General features: G+C 36.7%; 1 protein-coding gene across 26 annotated transcripts in view; it reads right to left on the reverse strand.

Annotated features, from left to right (window-relative positions):
• KCNMA1 (potassium calcium-activated channel subfamily M alpha 1) overlaps positions 1 to 13,285 on the reverse strand; it is a 488,118-nt gene that overhangs the window by 461,692 nt on the left and 13,141 nt on the right. The gene's annotated exons all lie outside the window — the stretch shown is intronic.

The following is a 13,285-nucleotide window of genomic DNA, read 5'->3' on the forward strand; positions in this document are numbered from 1 at the left end:
CCATTCATACATCATGTATGAAACCCTTTGTTTCTGTAACTTTTATAACATTACATTCTGAAAGCAAAAATGAGATACAAGAACATATTCAAGGAAATATCAACTAATGCTATTTTTATGCATTAATAATCAAATGCAGCCAAATACTGTTACTCATGATTTAGTGTATATAATTTAAGGTTCTATACAATTTTGACTTTTTCCTAACTACATAATCACAAAAGCTTGAGCACTTATGTGCTTTGTAAATGTCCCTGAATGAAACAGTAAATATTTCTAAATTACTTTTATTCAACCTAATTATTTCATATTTTGCACCTAGGGAAATATTTTAGGCTAGAATTCCTTAGCCCAAATTACGCAAGAACCTCCATGAAGCATATGAGAATTTACCACTTAGTACATGTAGAACCAGGCTATATAAACAGCCCTGTATCACCTATTACTTCGTTTTTCTGGCTTTACCCAGCATATCTATTGTTATGACAGCTGCAAAATCACCCCATTACTCAGCCCTCTTCTCCCTTCTTAGCATTACAGTCCTGTTTGCCTTTTGCATACATCCATTCACACATGTCCTGCTACACTGGCAAACTGAAGATCCATATGTGGCACTATTATTTATGTTTTTCTCCCTTCCCTCAGAACCAGGCTCACATCAGTTCATCACTTTCCTCTTCAGTATTATCACTGCTAGTCTGCATCCTTAATATCATTCTTTCTTCAGCTACCAGACTTCTCACATCTGCCTTTCACCATCATATCTAACCTGTGTCACTAAAAACTCTCTTCTCCTGCACTAGCAGAAGTCTGGGGTTGATCACACTCCCCTTATTATATATCCATATATTGCCTTCACAAAGGTTGCTCCCCCTGCAATTGCCCTTAGCTGTTGGGTAGTTTAAGTCATGAAGAATTATTAAAAGAACTGGCAACAGCATCACATATACCCTCTCATGACAGAGTGGAACCATTGGTAGTATCTTTGTTGAGTTTGGGATTTAGCAAAAGAAGAAATTAAATTCTTTGAAAAGGTGGAAGATAAAATGGGAAGAGTTTTAGAGTAGAAAACAATGTGTAACTAAAAAAAATGACGGTAAGGACAGGACCCTTCACGTGAATAGCAATTACCTACTCCCTTTAGGCAGAGGCTCAGAGGGTAACATGCTAATTTGACTGAGAAACACAACTTTCAGTATTGTTTAACCTGCACTGCAGGCTGTTATATTTACTTCCTCAAGTGCATAAGCTAAAATGGGGAATTTCAGAGCCACAGTTTAAAATAACTTAAAATGTTTTAGCATATTCATTAGGCAGCTGCTGAAATCCTGTCTCCTGCCCTTCTTCTGATCACTCCAACAGGAAATGCCACTCTCTGTTAGCTGACACTTCTGCAAAGTTAATGTGAAATTTTATCGACAGCAGGCTAGTCAGTGCAAACCTCTGACTCAGTGCTCTTCCGCAGTTTCAACAGCTGCTTCAAGAGCAGACCAGCAAGCAATCAAACCAAAGGTGAAAATCATCATTTCCTTTCCCTCATGCTATGAAAATTTGATTCCAGCAAAACCAAGACTTTATCCTAAGATTTTTCAAAGGTGGTCCAATACACTTTGCTGCCTAAAAAACTGAGATTGTTACATGGGTGCATGTATATCCAACACCATCATAGGTGCAAGGACAAAGGATTCTATTCCAAAACAAACATGCACACTTAATGTGTTCACCTGCAAGAACTGCACACTCCTCAAGAAAAATATACGGATTCTCTTCTTGCCATGCCATTAGGCTTATCTTTTTTATTATTTGAATTGTTTTTTTGCCATATTACACATTATTTTCCCCTAACATAACTTTAAAAAAAAAGTAAAAAAATGTTGGAACCTCAAGATGTATTGTATGCCAGAGAAAACTTAGTTTAGTATTCATCTTTATATCGCACTGATTCATTTCGGTCCTACTAGGCAATATAAATATTTACTGCACCTGCCCTAAAGACTGAGCCTCTATGGTTGTAAGCATCTTTCTTGAACATAAGCGACAGTGAGACATACAGTAATCCTTAAACTTGCCCATCTGTTGTACTTGGTCAATTTTAATTTCTCTGAAACACCTCTGTAAGAGTCACTTTCAGTTTACTTAAGTAATACTAAACAATATAAAATGTCTGGGTGAAAGGATAAAACCTTAAATGGAAAAAAAGACACAAGAAGGATGTTCACACACCACAGTCAATTATGCAGTCAACATGTACAACAGCAGTTTCTCTTTGAACAGTTCAAAGCCATTTCTTCACAGTGACACTATACAAGTCCATAAGATTAAAAAAAAATGGAAAGGGGGTATTTTACTCATTTAAAGTAAGTCTTTTCAAGAAAACTTGGTAAATATACACTTTGTGAGCTATGTTCCAGTGCTGGATAGGCGTTCCAGAAAATATAACTCATTTTGCTAAAGGCTAAGAGAGGCAACTTTAAGACTTGGAAAATTTAGCCAACAAAAACTCTAAAGCTGAGTTTTCACCTCCCTCTAAGTAAAACTTATTAGACAAGTATGCATATAGCATATAAACATCTAGAAGATCTGGAAGCAGAGAGAGTCATGAGCCTGCAGGCTGCAAGTGTTACTGGAACTGGTATGAACTTAAAGCACAATGCAAGTCATTATATCAAAATGGCAAATCACAAACAAGCCAGCTTTTCACATCTCCTCTTGACATTCACTAATTGCACTTCATCCCTCTTGTTAGTTACGGTGAGTAGAGAATGTGCACGTGGTTCAGAAACACAGAACATCCAAGTTCCTGCAGGGAAGTTATTAGCTTGGGTTTGTGGTACTATAAAAGCTAAAAAACAGCACCAGCACCACAGTTCATTTACTGACATTATCTGTCATAAATTGTTACACTCCTACATAAAGCTGGCAAAAAGCCCAATTAAGTTGCTATTAAAAATAAAGAAAGGAATAGTTAACAATGCCAATAAGAAATCAGACTCTACAAAACTTGGGTTTTTAATCTTGTTTGTAAAAGGTTACACTTCTATGACTCTTCTATGTCTTTTGAAAGCCAGAAAGAAGCTCTCCTCTATAGCCAAGTTTACCAAAGTAAAATGACAATATTTAACATAGTTTGTGGAATTTTGTAGAAATTTTAAAGACACCTTCCTCAGGAAATAGAAACTCTGAGGAAGTTAGAAAATTATTTAAAAAAAAGTTAAGAGAAGACAAAATAAACACAATGGCAATTATAACATCAGAATTGTTCGGATTCTATTTCAAAACCAGAAAGAATTCAAAATATGACCAGTAAACCATAATACCCATGCTTATCTTAGATCACCAAATACAGTCCCAAGTAGATTTAAATTTTTGCAATGACTTAGATTACCAAGCATCCTTGTGCAAAATAAACCAGCTAATCCAAGAATTTCTGCATTATAGCTGCACCTACATCCTGAAAACCTTGAACACCAAGACTATGCTTTCCCAGCTATGGATCCAAGCTGTTTTCCTTTCATCCATGCTGGACCATGTGCGATCATGACAGTAGTCATCAAATTTCATTTAGGCAGTGCCAGTTGTCACACAGGCAGCATTACAGGACAACTCCCTGAGCTGGACACAGCTATGGCAGAACCCACTGCCCAACACAATGCATTTAAAGAGGGAGTGAAAAACAACAAAAACACCCTACCTCTACCTTTAGGCTTTTTATTGTTAAGATATTCTTGCAGAGTAGAAATTTCCTGCAAAGATGAATGTTGCTCAGTAGCAGACTGTGGTCAATCAGTGCTTACCATACTGAGCCAAACCCATATTTGAGGTAGTTGAATTTTGAACAAATTAAAGACCAGTCTAGCTACTCAAACCTCAGATTTCTTGTTTTCTCAATATAAGTGAGTGTGAGCTTCACTCACTTAAATTAACTCCTTGTCCACTCATTAAGTCAGGAGATGGGTGGGGGGGAATGGGGAAATGTCTCAAGACAGCTTATCGATTTGATCATATTCAGCAACTTAATACCCTCCACCTTCTTTAATTAAGACTGCATTTTCCCCCCACTTAAGCAACTTTAGTTTTCCACTGCACTATCATCTCAGCCTGACTGAAGGCAGAAAAACCTATCTGAAATTTTTAAATATAGTTTGAATTATACGAGTGCTACAACTCCACCTCAGACTTGGGTGTGGGCTTTGCATGACTCAATAAAGGAACTATTAGAAATAACAACTTTAAACTTAAAAGCTGATAATATCTCAATAAAAGAAACAACAACGCTATTTCACTGTCCCACTAAAACTAGTGCTAAGAGCTGTAACTTCATCCATGAAGACATGTAGTGCTGTGAAAGATCTTCATGGAAGCACACATTTTCATGTTCTTTTGTACACATAAAAACTTTGTTACATGGGGCTACAGATGATAGAAGCACCAGTATTTTATCTTTTGGTCTCCACAAAACAGCAGATGCAACCACACCAGAAGTATTCCTATGAGAAACAAGGGGGGAATTACATTAGTCAGCTGTTTTGGTTGCATAGGTATACTGAATAGCCCAGCTCCTAAATGCTAAGGACACTTGCAGATCTACAGTTAAAGCTTCAGTTTCCATGCTCAAGGCCTTAAATGGAGCTGGGAGAGCTTCTGCCACCTGTGATCCACTCAGGAAAAAGAGCTCTAGACTATTACAGTGCAAATCTCATCTGTATACCTTACATCCTTATACAGCTGCAGCATCTGCCTCTGCATTGAGACCCAAGAATTTCCATATAGTAAGGCAGAGTTTGTAATTGCCACTCTCTTTTACTTAAGATTTCCCCAGGGCATCAGAATGAGGTTTGTTTGTGAATAATGATTTCTTCGTGTGTGTTTTAGTTTGTTTGGGGTTGTTTTGTTTGCTTTGTTTTACTGTATCATCTACCCTTCATCTCTTAGACCACAATGCTTTAAAGACTTACAGCCTGTGCCTATAATAGGAGTGAAGGCTTGATTTTCATTCACTGTGTTTATTTTGTCTAAAAGATACTGGTGGTAAACTCACAGGATAAGATGGAAATCTCAGATGGAAAAGTCTTTTATGCAGCTCTCCAACATACCAATGCCAGAAAATGTGATATTTGAATCAAAAGGCACACCAGACTTCTCAATTACCTTACTTCAAAGTAAAAGCAAGTAAGGCACTGACATTTGTGATTAATAAAGAAAAAAAGATACTCTGATACTTGTATTTCATTGGGAGATCACAGCTGTGCCAAGCTTTTTCTAGCAGAACTTCAATCAACTACTAAAGTTGAGATAGCTGCAAGTAGAAGCATCAATGTACTCTGGCATTCTACAGGCTTCTCTTTTTTCCATTATATACTATATTCTTAAATTCTTTCCTAAAGCTTAAATAAAAATAAGCCATTTTCTTCATGCTTTTATCCTAGAATTTACATAGGTCATTTGTATTTAGAAAGCCTGGAAAACAAACTGAAAAAATACCCTCCTTGTACTTCTGGCCTTTCAAAGGCTATAAAAGTGCCATTTAAAAAGCTGTATTTCCAAGGAACATACAATGATTACATTATTTCAGCTTCCATTTTTATGAAGTAAACTTCTGGTTCCTCTGGTGGTCTTGAATTACCCTAATTTTACTACATATAATACTTGTTTCCTTTAGTATTCCAGGCCTGTCTTAAAAAGAGGAACTTTCACAGCAGTCCACAAGCCTTCAAATGCTCTAAAGAAACATAAATGGCAATCTATTTCAGGAATTGTTTTTCTAACACCAGAGAGAAGTATTTGGGCTTTGGATAGAATGCAAAATTACCACTCAAGTCAGTGAAAGAAGTGTTTGGATGATAAACCAAGACCAATAGTGACATACCACAATCTTTTCCTATTTACACTGGATAAAAACAGGGCACTGGACACTGACCAAGCAAATTTAAAAAGACTTCTTTTTTTCTACCAACAAGCTTCCTACAGTCTATCCAAGTCTCCCACCCTCTTTAATGCAATTAATCATCTTGAATGATGTGGTACCTGCTAAGTTTTTTCCCCTCTTCACTCCTCATCCTTTAGGACAAACTCCTTCAATGAAAACACTCCACCCCATGAAGGTTCATAGCTGTTCTTCACTACTTTTCTACGGAAGTTTTGATGTAATTCTCACAGGAAGAAAAAAAGCTGCTGAATTTCTCTGTATAGTGCAGCTTATCTTTCTATCAATCAGATCTGTGACTAATATTACTGATAATTTTGCATTTACTGAATCCTGAAGAATATTTTCATGTCATTCCTTGTTCCATACAGTATTTTGATTTCTCCCTTCAAAGCTACAGTATTCTCCAACCCCCTACACAACTGCTGTATTCCTCCATTTTCTGGGATGTTGGACAGGAGCACATTTGCCTGGGTGATTTTCATATCCTGCTACTAAAGCATAACCCCTGGATCTCAGTTTTCTCTAAGCACGTTTTTGTTATTCTTGCTCCTCTCATGCATTGCACAATACACACATTCAGAAGAGCAGACACAGGAAGAGTAAAGAAATGTGATCTTACTTGTGTAATACAAAGGAAGCCTCCAGAGAAGCTGAAGGGACAGAGCTTATGGGATACAAAGAGGGTGAGAAATAGATACAGCGTGGAGAAGCAAAGAATGTTTTGTAGGCTCTTACATGATCCAACATTTCTCTTCAGTTTACTATCCAAAACTCAACTTCTCATCAAAATACCGAAATGGCTTACTTTCTAGGTTTCATTTACAACTCTGAATAATTATGTGTGTGCATTTATGTATGAGATTATTTTAATTTTGAGCTTCTTGACAATTTTCATTTTGGGTAAACACCCTTGAATACCTGAAGCCAAGTTTGTGTTAACTGTAACATTCCTTACTGTTCTTTCTTTCCTGTAGGGCTTTATGTGTTCTTAGACAGCTGCTACGCTCCACTTAACTGATGACTGATGTTTTTCACGCCCTTACACATTTCACCCTCTTACACAAAATTGACATCAAGTCTATTGTTGCCCAGCTCTAACTTCCTATTCCTATGTAACACACTGAAATTTTGGCAAGTGCTGTTGCATTACATGTGGGTGGCTTAGATCTGTATTTTATAGTGATCCTAGAGCTAATTAAACATGTTCTGTTTGACATTCTTTAGCAGGGACTCCCTCAAACTGAAAAAAAAAAGATTAAAAATATAGTTACACAAAATCTGAGACATCTCTCCTATGCTTATGGGACCCATTTTGTTGTTTCACTAAGACTGTTAAAGTCAAATGGGTTTAAAAAAAGTTAAAGATAAAAAAAAACCCAAATTCAACACACCACAAAATAAATCAATAAACACCACACACACACACCCCCCAACCAACCAACTATTCCAGCATCACATACATCTCCATTACCCTCCAGGAGCTGTATGTAGCTAAAAATAAAATACTGAGTTACAGTATTTCTGGTACTACTAGAATGCCAGTTCCTGTATGGCATATTTAGGACTACTGTTTGTGGTTTGGTTTCAGTTTGTTTAGAGGTTGGTTTTGGGGGTTTGGTTTTGGGGATCCTTCTTTCATTATTCATCTCTGTGGCAAATTTCTATTTTCCCAAGTTTTTCTTTAAAATGAAGAGATTTCATCTCTGGAAACAGTCAACTCAGAAGATCACAAAGTCCCTGCCATTCTTGGGGCTTTAAAATCTTTAACCTCCTTACAACTGTTATCAGAGGACTTTCAATACTTAAATCTAAACATCTACCTTTTTCAAATGCTGGAATGTCACCAATGACAATGAATGGCTTTGGACCTGAGTGCTGGAAAGCTTCCATTTCTGGCCAACGATTTGCTGAATTTACATTGAATACTTGGACTAGATTCTAAAACCCTGTATTTGGATTTCAGGCTTTGGCACTGACCTATCCCTAACAATAATAAATTATGTATTTAAGAATTTTATACTGATTTAAGAACATCAACTGACAGTGTCTTCAATATGAACTGAAAGCTACTAGAATGTCACAGAACAAGTGTTTCGGTCCTAATCAGTACAAGCTCAATTTGTTTTGACCAAGAATACTTGCTGGATGCAATTAAAAAAAAAACAAAGTGAACAACATAGCACTTCTGAACCTAGAGAAAGTTATTTCTCTGCAAGAACAAGGAAGATACATCTATTTACCACCTCCAATTCCCAAGAAAGACCTTCAGACAGTCAGCACAACATAGAGGGTCTCTGCAAGACTCCTCTACCAAAACCTGCACAGAGATGAACTTCCACCTGGGAACAGTTGGGGAAGTTGCTATTATAGTAACAAGACTTAAGTCACCATTATAAGAAGACTTCATACCAAACTGTCAGATTAATAAGTAATGATTGAAGAAATTAAAAAAAATGAAACCCTACAACTCTCTAGACAAAGTAACAAACAGGCTGCCAAGGATGATGCACTCAAGGCTAAACAGGTCTCCATAGCCAAACCCTTATGTCCTGTAGGCAAATAGCCCTTTATTCCAATTCCTATACACTGCATGCAATACCTGGAACTTACCATTTGCCCATAGGGTACCAACACCATCAGAAGAACACCAGAGGGACTTGTACACAAGCATGTGCTGGCACTAAGCAGTATATTATAGAATCACAGATTAGTTTGGTTTGGAAGGGATCCTCAAAGGTCATCTAGTCCAACTCCACTGCCACAGGAAGGGGGTTCCTTCCACTTGACCAGGTTGCTCAGAACCACATCCAGCTTAGCCCTGAATGTCCCCAGGGCGAGTATGTTACTTCAAGAATGCACAGCTTTGTGTGATAATCATTCAGTATAATCCAAAAAAAACATACTAGGAGAAGGTATTCGTCCAAAGCCACAGAATGGCTCTTGTTTGCAAAAGGAAGAGAGCAGAGGGCAAAGAGAGGAAAAGGGTGGGTAACCAAACTGATATTTGGCTGCACAAATAGTGGGCATTTTAAGTCTATGATGAAATAAGTATGTCACTGGAAAATTACTCAGACAAAGAAAGAAGTGTTTAGCCACTGCAACAGAAAAATAAAAATACTAGGCAGTGACAAACACTATCAATGTAACACAGTTTTTTATACCACGTCTCTTACTGTACTATACCACAGTACTGTAATTTAGATGAAGGATAAAAGCAAAATAAAAAGAAATACTACATCTGCACTAATAAAACCCTCTGAATGGTTTTGGCTGTAAATTTGCCAGTTATGTTTGTACAAACACCACACACAAAGATTCCAACTCAGACAGTACTAGGCACTGAGGACTAAAATCTCAGTAAGTGCCCAAGAATAAAAGTCATTCCAGGTAATGCTATCAAAAGTTGCATTTTTCACCAGTACATGACTATGTGGGTATTTTGTTAAATTTCACTCTGGATTGATGGAAACGGCTGTTTCAAGAAGCACTTAACACGGTTCCTCTTTAAGTAGTATCATTAGTGGGTTGTGATAAAATAGTACACTACTTTTTCTTCCATGTAACCATATGGAAAAGTTAAGAAATTATATTACTGTTTTATTTCAAATTACCAAAATTAGTTGATAACTTTTAAAATCAATTTCTACCAGTAACTGCATTGAGAGAGAAAGCATTAGCTTTTTTTAATCTCTGCTGTTACTATCAGTGTGTAAAATTTATTAGAGGAACTTGGTTAGCCTCGATTTTTTACCAGAAAAGGTTAATATAGAAAATTTCTGGTTTTATCCATCATCTGGTCCCTGAGCTATATTTTAAGTACCTATACAATAAATGCTTACTTCTTAAGTTCTACACTAACAGTTTTTTTCAAACAGGATAAAAATATCACATTGTACAGCACCAAGGTAATCAGAAAGCCATCTAGATAAATTAAAAAACAGGTAAGATGTAATTTCCTACTAAAAGTGAGCACTCACAGCTCCAGCTGAAGTCAGACTGCAGGCATCTCAGCACTCTCAGAAGTCAAAGACTTCCAAGTTCCTTTAAACCACAGGGCACTGCCAATTTCTGCTACACTGATCAACCAGAACCAACCTGAAGGCCTCCTTCTTGGCCTAAATCCATTTTTGGTCTAGCTCAGACTTACCCCTGTGAAGTATTCGTGAGGCTTGTAAAGAAGGCAACAAAGGAAGAAAGTGAGATATTTCCCTTTTTATGTGGACACAAAACCTGAAGGCAGCTATCCTTAAAGTAAGACTGCTACATTATAGCACAACTTAATGTATCATGCATTTTCCAAATCAACTGACCAACACCATGGAGTAGCAAAGTTTTGAGTAACATCAACCATTACCCTGCCACAGGTATTGCAAATAACTACTTAAGAGCTCTCATTGCAAAGCAGAATAGCCTGGGATATCATCAATTTATCTCTCATGAGAGCGTGTGTAAGCATACAGGAACAGCATCAAACCTTCTCTGACCTTGGCACTGTCTTGACAAGATTCTGCCACTAACCAGGAACTACGAATTACACTTGATATAGCAACAGGCTTCCATGTTCTAATGTTCACCTTTGGGGGAAAAAAAAATTAAAAAATAGTGATTTCCAAACACGTAAGGATAGTCTCATTGAATTTACTGCCATGTATACCTCATTCTGTGTTGACAGAATAGAACTTCGGTTTGGTTAATGCTGTTTCCTTTCATCTAAGTCCAAAAACAATGCACTGAAGACCAGTGTAGGAGGGCCTAGAAAAGCATGAATGTATCAAGCAGTTGGGAAGGAAAAAAAAGGGGGGGGGGGGGGGGGTTGGGAAACGGGGAAAGGGGGAAAAAAAAGCCCACCCCTATGTAATATTCAACATTTTATTTTCACGGTCTTTTTACAGACCAGCTACTTCTCTGATGTATATTGCTCTCATCTTGACTTTTTCATTCCAGTCTCAAAAACCTCTACTAAATTTCCCAGGGGCTCATCATTCAATAAGTATGCCTGTTAGAATGGACTTACGCATCTCTGCTATAATAGCTATTTCAACAAGTAAGCCACATAAAATTCTTAACAAATCTACAATTATTTGAAAACAGAAGAATTATTAAAAGCCAACGTAACATTATTAAATGGTTGACCACAGCATTTATAGTCTCTGAGGTACTAAATCCTTCCTTATTGTCATATAATCCATTGATTTGAGGTGGTTTGTAGAATTTATCCTGTTCCTACCAAACAGAAACATATTTAATTGCCTATTCTTGCACACTTTCCACCACTTATTATGGCATTAAAAGGAGCATAACACACAGTCTAAAAGAACAGCACATTTTAAAAACATCTAACTTTCATGCAATTGTTAATAAAAGATTTGGTCACATTTGTATGTATAAAAACATGCATTTTACACATACATATTTATATAGCCATACCCTAGGAGCAGAAACATTCAGAGAATACAGCTGGGCAGAGCTGAGAATTGATGCATTGCACAGAAATTTAAGATCAGCAAATTAAGTTCTAATATGGAGAACTCACAAAAACTATAAACACTTGTCAAAATAATATTCCTGAAAGAATATGAGTCAAGCTATTAACCTGCTTTGGTTTTGACTTTACAATATGAAATAAAATATGAGACTAAATTCAAGTATTTGATTTCCTGTCAAAAAAGAAAAATAAAGGAAGTTTCAGAATCATGTTATCCCTTCCCCCAGTAAATAAAATCCATTTATACTGACAATTCTGTTAGCATTCCTATTTTGGCAGAACTACATTTTCCTGAAATTTATTAAAAGTGGAATTCAGTCCTCAAACAACATTTATGAATCTTACAAATCACCAAGAATCTTTCACTTGAGAGGCAGAGATTCAAGTGAGACATGAGACTAGCCCCTTCCAACCTTTATATAACATACTCTTGTCGCGGTTTGCTTGGTTGTGTTGGCCTTTTTTTAAACTACAAGTAAAAGCACAGAGGATGCTAAAAAAAAAATATAGATGACAATGGAATTTGACTTCAAGGATAATGAGATTGATTTTTTTTTAAGCTGGATAAAGATCTAACTACTAAGCTCCTAAGTTCACAAAAAGCTCTATGGCCTACTTTCTCCATTTATGTTAAAGTCATGCCAAAAGGTCCAGGCATCTGCCCTGCCCTCATGAACTATATTTCCCCAGAAATCGTGCTTTAGAAGTGTTCTGTTAGATAAATGATCTGTAATGTAGACACCGACACAGAAATCATGTCTAACTGGTACCATAATAAAAAGGGAATGTGTGCTAAGGGGCCCTGCCAAACTATAAACCCTGCACTGCACACAGACACCGTCTTTTAATCTCTTCATTGCCATTTCTTTTCTAATCTAATTCACTTCTTCCCCGCATTTATATTGTTTACCTTCTTCATGCCTCCCAAATCAGGTAATACAATTCAATTTTTACAGTCAATTTTTACGTTCCTATTCCCAGTGATGCAATGACTACATTGCAAGTATTGCAGAAAACTTAAAGGAGGAGGCAATTCTGGCAATAAAAAATCTGCACAGAGATCTTACATTCTTCTTACACAAACATAATTTGGGGGCAAAAATAGACTTGGCAGCACACCTTTCACAAGTTTCAGTTTGAATAACTGCTTTCCAAATTTTAAACAGGTATACTATTTTCTCTGAAATAGTGACTTGTTTTCATTTTGTTTCACACAGTGTCAACCCATTTATTCGCAAATAAACCCATACAGGAATTTTTATGTTGTTTAAAGGGTGGATTAAACACATTTGTCTTGTTAATACTGAAAAAAAAAATACATTTAGCTTTTTAGCAGTGCACCAGAAAAAAGCATTTCAGACTATCACAATAACCCTCTGCCTTAAAAAACAACATTATACAGATAGCAAATAGCCTAACTCCAGGATTAGTCTTCTGAGGTGTTACAAAGTACACCACAGGCCATATAATGCACTATATGTTTATTCTGGCTCAGGTTCTTTCACCTGTTCTCCCCTGGCACTGCTAGCACTACCAGATGGGTCCATTTTTTATTTAATTAATATACCCTCATCTCCTAGGATTTCCAAGTAGTAAAGCCCTGACAAGAACCCCGATTCTTTCCTTTCTTGGATACAGAAAAAGAATCTAGACACAGAGACATTTTCCTTTTAAGAACAGAATACAACATTCACAAATAAGTATCTAGGGCAAACACGTGTTGTTCAAAGAAGCTAAAAATAGTACAATCAACAAGCATATATTTAACTGGTAGCTTTCCTAGATTATAAAAGTAACATTATTTTTTAAATCCAGTGTGGATACGTGTATTCAAACTGATGGGTTTTTTTAAATGGCAATGGAGCAAGCATATG

The sequence above is a fragment of the Melopsittacus undulatus genome, chromosome 8, assembly GCF_012275295.1.
Source record: "Melopsittacus undulatus isolate bMelUnd1 chromosome 8, bMelUnd1.mat.Z, whole genome shotgun sequence".
NCBI lineage: Eukaryota > Metazoa > Chordata > Aves > Psittaciformes > Psittaculidae > Melopsittacus > Melopsittacus undulatus.